The 12335-nt window shown below is 38.4% G+C and overlaps 1 pseudogene; it reads right to left on the minus strand.

The window, feature by feature from the left end:
- Positions 1–3590: 3590 nt before the first annotated feature.
- Positions 3591–8228, minus strand: LOC114902478 (annotated as a pseudogene).
- Positions 8229–12335: the final 4107 nt, after the last annotated feature.

Raw genomic sequence — 12335 nt, forward strand, 5'->3', positions numbered from 1 at the left:
GTTTAATTTTAAACTTAGTTTCTGAAAGGAAAAGAGTCCAGCTGTCCCATATTTTCTTCCAAATGTCCTACAACATTGTCTTTTTATTTCCATTATGTTTTGTAAACATTCTGTCAAGTTTTAAAAATGTCCTCTTAAAGATTGTCATCTTGGTGTTGTTTAAACTTATATGTTTAACTCAGGAAATAGATATATATTTTTAAATATTTAGTGTTTATATCCAAGAGTATGATGTATGTCTATTTTCAGATCTTTGATAATTAAGGCTTTGCCCTTTTTAAAAAACCTGACCATCTTTAGTTTATATTTATGGCTTATTATGTATTATATATTATATATTATTTTTGTTATAGTACATGGAATCTCTGTTTTTATTATATCTTATTTAGAGGTATTTTCATGATGTTCAGCAGTTGATCCCTTTGGAATTTTATATGTAGTTCAGATTTCACACTATATGACAAGGCAGAGAAAAATAAAAATTTAGTGGTAAGAAAGAAGTTTATGTAAGTTCCTGGGTCATCCCCCACCTCCTCTTCCATATCTTTCCCACAATATCTCAATAGCCTATCCAATGATGATCATCTTATTTCCATAGAAATTAAGTTTTAACATATATTCAATCATGCAAGCTTTCCTTTCAGTCCCTCATTGCTCCTCCACTCCACTAATTTAGTAAAGGGTTGTTTCAGTTGCCCATTGCAATTTTCAATCAGTACACTACTTTGGTAAATGATAGAGTATAGGATAAATTCAGTATATATGATGCTTCTTAGCCCATTGTTGTAGTGCATCTTTAGTAAAAGCAGATGCGTTGATCAGGTGATATATAAGCAGGGAATCCAACTTGAAATTATATTTTTGACTCTAGACCTATGGCTGTTGAATCTAGGAGGACGTCTGTCTATATGGGTGGTGAATATCTAAGTAGTTAATTGGTATAATGGGGGTGTTTTGAGGCTAATCTGTTTTGATGGGTGTTTGTTTTAGACGAGGCGGGGAGAGTGGAATGCTATGTCTATTGTACATATGTACACATATAATATTGTTATGTCCTATAACCACTGACTGAATTGCACACCATGGATTGTTGCTGCTGGTAAATAACTTTCAGTTGAAGTCCAGCTACAACTTGCTTGACTGTGTTAAGACCTTTTAAGGTCACAGCTGAGTCCAAACATCCCCCCTAAAAATTAAAAAATACCAAATGCATGAAATCACCGTTATGTGTGAGCATGGGCTGATTAGTCATTAGTCCATCAAGATGTCTTATTTAAGGGGAAAGAGTGGGCGATTTTAGGTGAGATGGCCCTGAAGTAAGAACCAGATGTCTGATAAAGTTCATCAGTAGAATCCCCTACAAGTTATGGGCCCGGAGTGAGAAGAGGGACACCTGCCGAGCAGGTTGATGGTTTCACGTGGCCTGGTGATTAAGCTCGTGATCTAATGGACAGGATATGCACGTTGACTGGAATTGATTTGACTTAATGTGCTATGTACGATTAATAATCTGTATGTACTATGTAATACTACTAATAAGATGTACATGCTTGTAAGCATGGGGTAGATAATGTAATGCACGATTATACATATAATGTAGTATGTATGTATGAGGTATATGTACTTATTAATGTGGTAGTACAAGTATGTACGATGTACATAATAGTTTGTGATAAAATGGACTGTTTTGATACTGACACAGTTCTTAATAATTTTGTAAATGTCTTATTTTCAGGGAATAGTTTAAGTAGAATTTCAGCTTTGGGCGCTGGCGGTGAAGCTTAGGGCTTCTTCCTTGAGTCTTAGGGAGGTGTGTTGTTCTCCTCTTCTGGTTCACAAGACCGGGGTAATGTGATATACTACAAAGACTCTTCATTTCAGGAAATTATTTTCAATGGTGCTAGTTACTGGCATTAGCGCTAGAATTAAAAGAAAGTGTAAAATAGATGCGAGTTGTCCGATAATGATGAAGGGGTGTTCTACAGGTTGCCTTCCAATCCATGTTAGTGTTAGTAGATCTGCCACTAGCACTCAAACTAAAAACTGGCTAAGAGGTCGGAATATTACACTTCTCTGTTTGAATGTGGGAGTATTGGGATAAATGCTAGAATTAGTATTCAGAGTAATAGGGCTAAGACCCCTAGTTTGTTAGGGATTGTTCGTAGAATTGCGTATGTGAATAGAAAGTATCACTCTGGTTTAATGTGTGGTGGTGTATTGAGTGGATTTGCTGGGGTATAATTGTCAGGGTCTCCTAGCAAGCTGGGTGCAAACAGGACTAGTATTAGTGAGGCTAGGATTAGTAGTAGGGCGCCCAGGATGTCTTTGATTGTGGAATAGGGGTGGAATGGAATTTTGTCTGTGTCAGATGGGATTCCTGTGGGGTTGCTGGGTCCTGTTTCGTGGAGGAATAGTAGGTGGACAGTTGCAAGTGCTGTAATGATGAAGGGGAGAATAAAATGAAAAGCAGAGAATGGTGTGAGTGATGCTTTGCTTACAGAAAAGCCGCCTCAGATCCATTCGACAAGGATGGTTCCAATGTATGGGATTGCTGAGAGCAGGTTGGTAATGACTGTTGTCCCTTGGAATGATGTGTGCCCTCATGGTAGTACATAGCCTATGAATGCAGTAGCTATGACTGTAAGCAGTAGAATAATTCCAATGTTTCATATTTCTTGAAAGGTATAGGACCCATAATATAGGCCACATCCTATGTGAATGTAAAGGCAGATAAAGAATATGGAAGCTCCATTTGCATGCATGTATCGAATGATTCACCCGTAGTCAATGTCTTGACAGATGTGTGCTGCTGATGAGAAGGCAGTTGTTGTGTCTGGTGTGTAGTGTACTGCTAGTATTAGGCCTGTTAGGGTTTGTAGGATCAGGCAAATGCCTAGTAGAGAGCCAAAGTTCCGTCATGATGAGATGTTTGATGGGGTTGGGAGGTCAATAAATGTACTGTTGATGATTTTTGTTAGTGGGTGAGTTTTTCGGATGTTGGTCATTGATATTCTTAGAGTTGAATGACAACGATGATTTTTCATGTCATTGATCGTGGTTGGGACCCGTGTGAGAATGATGATGACATATGTTGTATTTATTTTAAGTGTTATTTTTGTGATCAGTTCTGTGGGGGGGTTCTTCAAAACCTTCGCCTATTTACGGGGACTTTGGGTTGATTGTGAGTGGTGGTGTTGGGTGCCGGATCGTGTTGAGCTTTGGTGGTTCATTTTTAGGTTTGATAGTGGTTTTGATTTTTTTAGGAGGGATATTAGCTGTGTTTGATTATACGACGGCTATGGCAACTGAGCCGTACACTGAGGTTTGGGTTTCTAATAAGACTGTTTTGGGGGCATTTCTTTCAGGGTTGATGATAGAGTTTTTGATGGTAGTTTATATTTTAAAGGATGAGGAGGTGGAAGTTGTGTTTAAGTTCAGCGGGTTGGGAGATTGAGTTATTTATGATGCTGGTGACTCTGGCTTTTTTGGTGAGGAGGCTATAGGGATTACGGCATTGTATAGTTATGGTAGTTGGTTGGTGATTGTTACTGGCTGGTCGCAGTTTATTGGTGTCGTGGTTATTATGGAGATTACTCGTGGTAATTAAATAAAAGCATGCTAAGGGTGAGAGTAATGAGGAATGATAGGAAGTATAGTTTGATAAGGCCTTTTTGGCCTGCGATTAGCGTGGATCATTTTAGTTGAATAAGGGATGTGGTTTCTGGTAGAATGTTTTCTAGTCAGATTAAGTCTAAAAGGGAGGATGCTGATTTTTGGTTTATTTATAGGCTTAGGTAAAGAGGCAGATGGTACATGATGGTGGGGAAATATCCTAAGAGACTAGAGAATTTAAGGGAATTTGAGGGGTAGATGAATTTTAAGTTTTGTGTGTTAAGGTTGATTTTGAGTGTTAGTAGGAAGCCTAGGATGGTTACTGCAAGGGCCGTTAGTTTTAGGTGTAGGGGTATGGTTATTAGGGGGACTGTGGTTGGGGGGATGTTGTTGGAGATAATGAATCCGGCAGACACTTCCAATTAGTAGGCGTTTGATGGAGTTAATTAAGAGGGCGTCGTTTTCATTGCTGGGGGTTCGGGGAGAGAAGCGGGGTTGGCCTAATAGAGCACAGAAGATGATGCAGGTGCTATAGGCAGCTGTGAGGGAGGTGGCAATTAGAGTTATTAACAGGGCTCAGGCATTGGTATAAGACGTGTCGGCGGCTTCAATGATCAAGTCTTTAGAATAGAAACCGGTGAGGAAAGGCATTCCTGTCAATGCCAGACACCCGATAATAAGAGCTGTTGTGGTGAAAGGTAAAGCCTCGAATAGCCCTCCTGTTTTTCGAGTATCTTGTTCATTGTTCAAGCTGTGGACAATGGATCCAGAGCATATGAATAGCATGGCTTTAAAAAAAGCGTGTGTGCAGATGTGCAAGAATGCTGGATGGGGTTTGCTGATGCCGATCGTTACCATTATTCGGCCTAATTGGCCTGAAGTGGAGAAAGTGATCATTTTTTTAATATCATTTTGGGTGAGAGCGCATGTAGCTGTGACTAGGGCGGTGAGGGCTCCTAAACACAGCGCTGTTGTTTGAATACGTTTGTTGTTTTCTGTTAAGGGGTAAAATCGGATAAGTAGGAAGACTCCTGCCACAACTATTGAGCTTGAGTGGAGCAGGGCTGATACAGGGGTGGGGCCCTCCATTGCTGAGGGGAGCCAGGGGTGAAGTCCAAATTGGGCTGATTTTCCGGCTGCGGCTAGCATGAGTCCTGTAAGGGGGAGGTCTGAGGGACTTTGGTCGAGTATAGAAATTGGTTGCAAGTCTCATGTGTTTTGAGTTAAACAGGAACCATGCTATGGATATCATGAGTCTGATATCTCCAATGTGGTTATGTAAGATTGCTTAAAGAGCAGCTCTGTTTGCATCTGCCCCTCCATACCTTTACCCAATGAGTAGGAAGGATATCATTCCAACCCCCTCCCATCCAATGAAAATTTGGAAGAGGTTATTGACCTTGAAGAACCGATTAATGTAAGAACCTAAGTGTAGGTACCATCTTGAGAACTCCATAATGGACCACGTAACAGATAATGCTACTGGTACGAATGTTATTGAGAATTCTATTTTGAAGCTAAGTGTGGATTTAAGGGTTTGAACAGTGACTCAATGTCAGTTTGAAATGATTATTTCTTGGCCTGTGTGGAGGAATATTATTGTTGGAACTAGGCTGGTAATAAAAGCACGTGAGACAGTATTTTTTATGTAGAAATTTGCGTTATTATAATCGGGATGATTAGTATCAGTAGTGTGACCAGGGCAAAAGAGGGAAATAGGTTTATTACTTTTATTTGGAGTTGCACCAATTTTTTGGATCCTAAGACCAATGGATAACGATTATCCTTTAAAAGCTTGAAAAAGCCATACTGTTAGGCATGGGGGCATGAATTAGCAGTTCTTGCAATACTTTCTCAGTAAATAAGAAGTCTCAGTCTTCTGTTACTAGATTGACAATCTAGTGGGGTTTTTTAAAACTATATTTACAATACAGGGGGCCCAGGATAATTTTGGGGTTTAGCGACAGGAATAGGAGGGGTAGAATGTGGAGGGCTATAAGGGCCTTTTCTCGTGTGAAGGAGGGTGTAATATTATTAATATGGTGTGTGTATTTACCGTGTTGTGTCATAATATGTATATAGAATATAGGGCTGTAATTACAATGTTAGTTCCTATTAAGATAATGGTGAGATTTGATCATGAGAAGGTTGTTATAGCTATGAATAGTTCCCCGATTGGATTGATAGTTCGGGGTAGGGCTAAGTTTGTCAGGCTTGCCAGTAGTCACCACGTGGGTAGTAGTGGGAGGAGGGTTTGTAGGCCTCAGGCTAAAATTATAGTTCAGCTATGGACTCGCTTGTAGTTTGAGTTTGCTAGGCAGAATAAAATAGATGATGGGAGGCCATGGGCGATTATTAGAGTGGTGGCTCCTATGTGACTTCAAGGAGTCTGGATGAGGATAGCTGCAATAACAAGTGCTATGTGGCTGACAGAAGAGTATGTGATAAGTGATTTTAGGTCTGTTTGGCATAGACAGATTGAACTGGTTATGATTATCCCTCCTAAGGAGAGCATAAGAAAAGGGTATGCTATGAATTCTGTCAGGCACTACCTATGGTAGTGTGTAAAACACTGGCTTCAGTTACTGGGTATGCAAATACAAATCTGGAATAAATATATACCCCTGGCAATATACTGGTGATACCTGCTAGTATCACCTGGAGCCATGGGCAATAGGACAGCTCTGGGCCAACTCTTAATTTCTCTGCTGTGGAACGAATGTTTGTTTCCCCCACAAAAATGAATATGTTGAAACCCTAACCCCCAATGTGATGGTATTAGGAGGTGGGCCCTTGGGAAGTAGTTAGGTTTGGATGAGGTCATAAAGATGGAAGTCCCATGATGGGATTAGTCCCCTTATAAGAAAGGGAAGAGACACCAGAGCTTCTGCTTTTTGCCTTGCTAGAATGTAGGAAGAGGGCATTTGTCTGTAGCCAAGACTGTAATCTACCAGCACCTTGATCTAGGACTTCCCAGACTCCAGAACTATGGAGAATAGATGTCTGTTGTTTAAGTGCCCCAGTCTGTAGTATTTCATTATAGCAGCTACACTAAGACATTCTTAGTGGGTGGCCCATGGCTGTCCTTTTTCTGTCTCTTACGTTTCTGTTGAAAACCAGAACAATCGTTACCACATTTCAAGCTTTTTTTTTTTTTTTTTTTTTTTTTTTTGTGGTACGCGGGCCTCTCACTGTTGTGGCCTCGCCCGTTGCGGAGCACAGGCTCAGGACACGCAGGCTCAGCGGCCATGGCTCACGGGCCCAGCCGCTCCGCAGCATGTGGGATCCTCCCGGACCGGGGCGCAAACCCGCGTCCCCTGCATCAGCAGGCGGACTCTCAACCACTGCGCCACCAGGGAAGCCCCCACATTTCAAGCTTTTAAGTGCCTTAGATTAGTGGGATGCTTTTCTATCCACCAATTGTTTCAATGATTAAATGCATCCACACCACTCATCTAACGTACAGGAGAGACTTCTTTGAAAGAATGAATACAGGCATCCATTCACGAGTTCCAGAATACTTCTGAAGTTGGAAAAAGATTCTTTTCAGATTATCAGCACGCCCCCTTTGATTTTTCCTTTTTAAACCCACAAAAATTTTTATAACATAGCGCCCCAAATTGAAATTTAATTTTCCAGTTATCTAAAACCCATCTTAAACTGTACTGTTAATCCATTGTCTATCACCTGTATTGCTAAAAAATATATACCAGGTCATTATTGTTGTTATCTAATTCTTCTGGATGCCATATAAGTATTGTTATTATCTAATTCTTCTGCCCATTAAGCATATTTACCTCTTCCTTCTTTGGTCAAAATACAGCCCTTAAACAGGGGCAATATAGCTGTTTTCCAAATTAACGGTTGCTACTCCACTCTTGAGCTACCGTCTTTAGATCATGTGCTAGTTTGACATCCTCAGATACTGATCATAGGAAAGGAACTATTTAGCTTTGGGGTTAGTTAACTCCTCAGGGGTATCTAATGTAGGACTCAAAGTCATGCCAGTTACCTGTTTATAAATGCAATATCTATTCCCAAGTGTAACCCCTGTAACAATGTCCTAAACATACCATATCCATTTGACAAGGTAACCCTTCTTTGTATTTCCTTTTCTATTGAAATGGTATTGTGACATAAACCATGACATGATGGGTATTATCTCAAATAATTTTCTGTTCTTCTGGTAATAGAAGTAGTTTCAACTAAAGCCAAAAAATAATCCACTAATTGTCTTTCAAAGGGTATATATGATAAGAATACGTAATTAATTTTCTAGTCCAAAATCTTAGCAGTCAGCATGATGTTGAGTTACTGACACTTTTAATATCATTCAAACATTTAGGTCCTAAGAAGGGTGATCAACTGTCCTAATTTGTCTGGACTGTGTAAGTTTAGCACTGAAAGTCTTGAATGCCAGGAAAACCCACCCTAAGCTATAAAAGGTTTCAGTAGTCACTGTAGAAGGCTGAGGAAAAGTATAAAACCCATATGATGGGCCAAATATAGGGACTGAAAGAAACACTGTTTTTGGTGTCAAATGGGTATGGTATAGATTATATAACTTCCATAATCACAGTCACTGCTTTTACCTGACTGTTGATATTGCTAACCATGATTTACAACTCACAATAATAAATAATCCATTGTTGAATCATTCGAAATGATGTGATTTAAGTGTGATATGATCGCTTGTGGAGTAATTGTTGTGCCTTTTATTGCAATACCGCTAGTTTTATTTATAATATTGTGAATGTTGTGACAGTGTTTTCTGAGAGTTCAGATAATGAATATGTGGATGATTACAATACCGATGCCAGCAAGACTCAGATATCACTGACAAAGAAAGTTAACAACTGGGTTATTTTATTGGCAATGGAAGGACACATACAATGGCATTAGGACCAAAACAGAGCATACTGTATGATGTGCAAAAAAGAATTCAAAATTGGGCAGAGTGGAGAAGGAGGTATAAAATCACATAAAGGAGATTGAATCTCACAAGTCTCGGATGATATGGGCAAGTTCTTCTAAAGCAATGGAAACGTTTATTGTTTCCCCAAATGCTCAGTCCAAAATAGTGAGCACTGAATTAGCTTGGACATACCACATGAGTGAACATGCGTTATCATTGTGGTCTTTTCATTGCTTCCTTAAACAGGATAGAGTTGTATTTCCTGAGTCAAAGATTGTAACTATAATGTCCTATGGACAAGCAAAAGAAGAAATTTTGATAACAGATGTGTTGGTGTCTTATAGTATTATACTTGGATGAATAGTGTCCCTGAAAATTCATATCTTTCCAAAACCTCAAAATATGAACCTCTTCAGAAGTAGCCTTTGCCAATGTAATCAGGTTAATTTAATCAAGTTAAAATTGGGTGTATTGGATTAGATTAGGCCCTGAATCAAATGACTGGTGTCCTTGTAAGAATGCCATGTGATAACAGGCAGAGATTAGAATGTTGCGTTTATAAATCAAGGAAAACCAGGGATTGTCAACAAACAGCAGAGCTAGGAAGAGGCAAGGAAGGATTATTTCCTAGAGCCTGCAAAGGCAGCATGGTGCTGTCAGTGCCTTGGTTTTGAACTTCTAACCTCCAGAACAGTGAGAGAATAAAGTTCTGTACTATTAAGCCACTCAAGTTTACTGCTACTTGTTATGGCAGCCATAGGAAACCAATACAGTACAGAGCTCATCCTGTCAGATCTTACCAACTATCATGCTTTCTAGGATATATAAAGTGATGTGCTGAAGAAGCATCCAAAGATGTTCTCTCTAACTCTTAGATACTTTCACTTCAAAAAAATGTAGTTTCAAATGAAATCCTTGTTTCTGTGAAGATTTTAGTGAAACCACAGAAAGCATAAATCAAAATATTGCTAATATCTTTTCAAAATACAAACTAGCCTTTGTTTACCTCTCTCCATATTTGGCAGACAGTGAAAACATAAATTTTGGCAAGTTCAATTCCATTTATAAATTTCATATCAGGGACAATGAAAACATCTTACCTCTTCAATGTCTTATACATGTAAAAAATACTGCTAAATAAGGGTGTGGTTTTCTCACCTGTGATATTGAGGCTTTTGTAATGTAAGTCATGGATAAATGTGGTATGTTTAGTAACGTTCCCCAAAGATACCCACGTCCTAATCCCTGGAATCTGTGAATGTTACCCTATATGGCAAAGGAATTTTGTAGTTGTAATTATTAATCTTGTGATGGTGAGATTATTCTGGATTATCCAATTAGGCTCATTAAAGGTAATCACAAGTGTCCTCCTAGATGTGTTTCTACAAGAAAGCTTTCATTGTTGTGCGCCATAAAAAAGTGCTAAAATGTTGGCCTGCTGCATGGAAATGCTGTTCTAGGAATATCTGTAAAGTGTAGGAAAAATAAAATTTCCTTCTCTAATTTGGAAATTCAGTGAGGATGAGAATAAGATTACAAGATTATAATAAAATAGAAAGTTGCATGCTGTTTCTCTAAAATGTCAGAGAATTTTTGAGTCCATAAGTCTAGAAAAGAATGAACTAACAGCATCTAAATTGACCAGTATTATATGTAGGCTGTGGCAAAAATTCAAACTGCGGAAAACAATCAATTTTTTTGGAATAACATTGTTTCAGAATATCTTTTTAATCACCAGAAAAGAGACAAGTTAAACAGGACTTTTCAATTTCTTTACTAGAACTAATTTACATAGAATGCAAATTAAATTTCACAAGATCAACCTCCTCTGTGTTTTAAAATAATTTTCCCTGAGAAAGAACGGTTTAACTTTTTAGATGATATCCAATGTGCTAACGAATTTTTTAAAATGCTAGAATTTCAGACTTAGTCTATATAATGAGTTTATAGGTACAAACGGCCTAATTGGCAAACAGCTGATGATCTACCAAAATAAGTCCATGGATACAAAGTGGGCATTTTTGGAGCACTGAACACTAATTTCTTAATCTAAAAATCTGCTCTTGCTAGTACATTGAATTCCTAAATATTTCATGTTCAAGTGTGTTTTTGAGATTATCTAGCTTGATGTTATCACATTAGATTGACATCAGGACTTGGCAGACTGTGAGCTTCATAAGGGCAGAGCTGCAAGTCAGTTGGTCAATTTTACATTTGACTATACTCAGTTTACCACTACTATAAGTTTCTTTAAAAAGAAAATGGTACCGCAAAAAAAAAAAGAAAATGGAATAGACATTTACCTGCTAAATGTCCTTCACACCTATACACTATTTTGACAGTGTTATTTGCTACCAAAAAAAAAAAAAGGATGCAGGCAATTCAGAGAAGTATTATTTGAAAAATAAACTAAGTAAAATTAGTATAATACAGGGGAGAAAGAAACTTATAGTGGCTGACAGACTCTAAGGTGGCTGCTATGTTGCCCACCTCCCACTAATTCTCACCCCTTGATTGTGGATGGGACTTGTGACTTGCTTTTATTTTTTATTAAGACTTTCTTTTTTTAAGAGCAGTTAAAGGTTCACAGAAAAATTGAAGGGAAGGTACAGAGATTTCCCCTCTACCCCCCGCCCTTACACATGCACAGCCTCCCTTATTATCCACATCCTCCACCAGAGTTGTATATTTGTTACAATTGATGAACCTACATTGACACATCATTATCACCCAAAGCCTGTAGTCTACATTATGGTTCACTCTTAGTGTTGTACATTCCATGGGTTTGGACACCTCTATAATGACATGTCTCCATCATTATGATATCCTACAGGGTATTTTCACTGTCCTAAATAAAAAACCTCTGTGTTCCACCTCTTCATCCCTCCCCTCTACCCCCAGTTGCTAGCAACCAGTGATCTCTCGATTGTCTCTATAGTTTTGCCTTTTCTGAAATGTCAGAGTTGGAATCATACAGTATGTAGCCTTTTCGGATTGGCTTCTTTCACTCAGTAATAGGCACTTAAATTTCCTGTATACCTTTTCATAGCTTAATAGCTCACTTCTTTTTAGTGCTGAATAATATTCCATTGTCTTTGTATACTACAGTTTACTAATCCAGTCACCTACTGAAGGAAATCTTGTTGGCTTCCAAGTTTTGACAATTATGAATAAAGCTGCTATAAACATCCATGTGCAGATCTTTGTATGGACAGGAGTTTTGGACTCCTTTGGGTAAATAGCAAGGATTGCAATTGCTGGATCTTGTGGTAAGATTAGGTGCTTAGCTTTGTAGGAACTGCCAAACTCTTCCAAAGTGGCTGCGTCGTTTTCCATTTCTACCAGCAATGAAGGAGAGTTCCTGTATTTCCACATTCTCACCAGCGTTTGGGACTGTCATTGTGCCAGATATTGGCCATTCTAATAGGTGTATAGTAGTATCTCATTATTGTTTTAATTTGCATTTCTTTGATATGATTTGGAGCATCTTTTCATATGTTTATTTTCCATCTGCGTATCTTCTTTGTTGAGGTGTCTGTTAAGGTCTTTGGCCCATTTTTGTTAGGATTATTTGATTTCTTATCACTGAGTTTTGAGTTCTTTGTGTATTTTCAATAAACGCCCTTTATCAGATATAACTTTTTGCAAACATTTTCTCTCAGTCTGTACCTCATCTTCTATTCTTTTGACATGTCTTTCACAGAGCAGAAGTTTTTAACTTTAATGAAGTCTAACTCATCCTTTTTTATTTCATGAATTGTGCCTTTGGCATTTTATCTAAAAAGTCATTACCATGCCAAAGGTCATT

The sequence above is a fragment of the Monodon monoceros genome, unplaced genomic scaffold (genome assembly GCF_005190385.1).
Source record: "Monodon monoceros isolate NGI ecotype Baffin Bay Population unplaced genomic scaffold, NGI_Narwhal_1 Super_Scaffold_20, whole genome shotgun sequence".
Lineage (NCBI taxonomy): Eukaryota > Metazoa > Chordata > Mammalia > Artiodactyla > Monodontidae > Monodon > Monodon monoceros.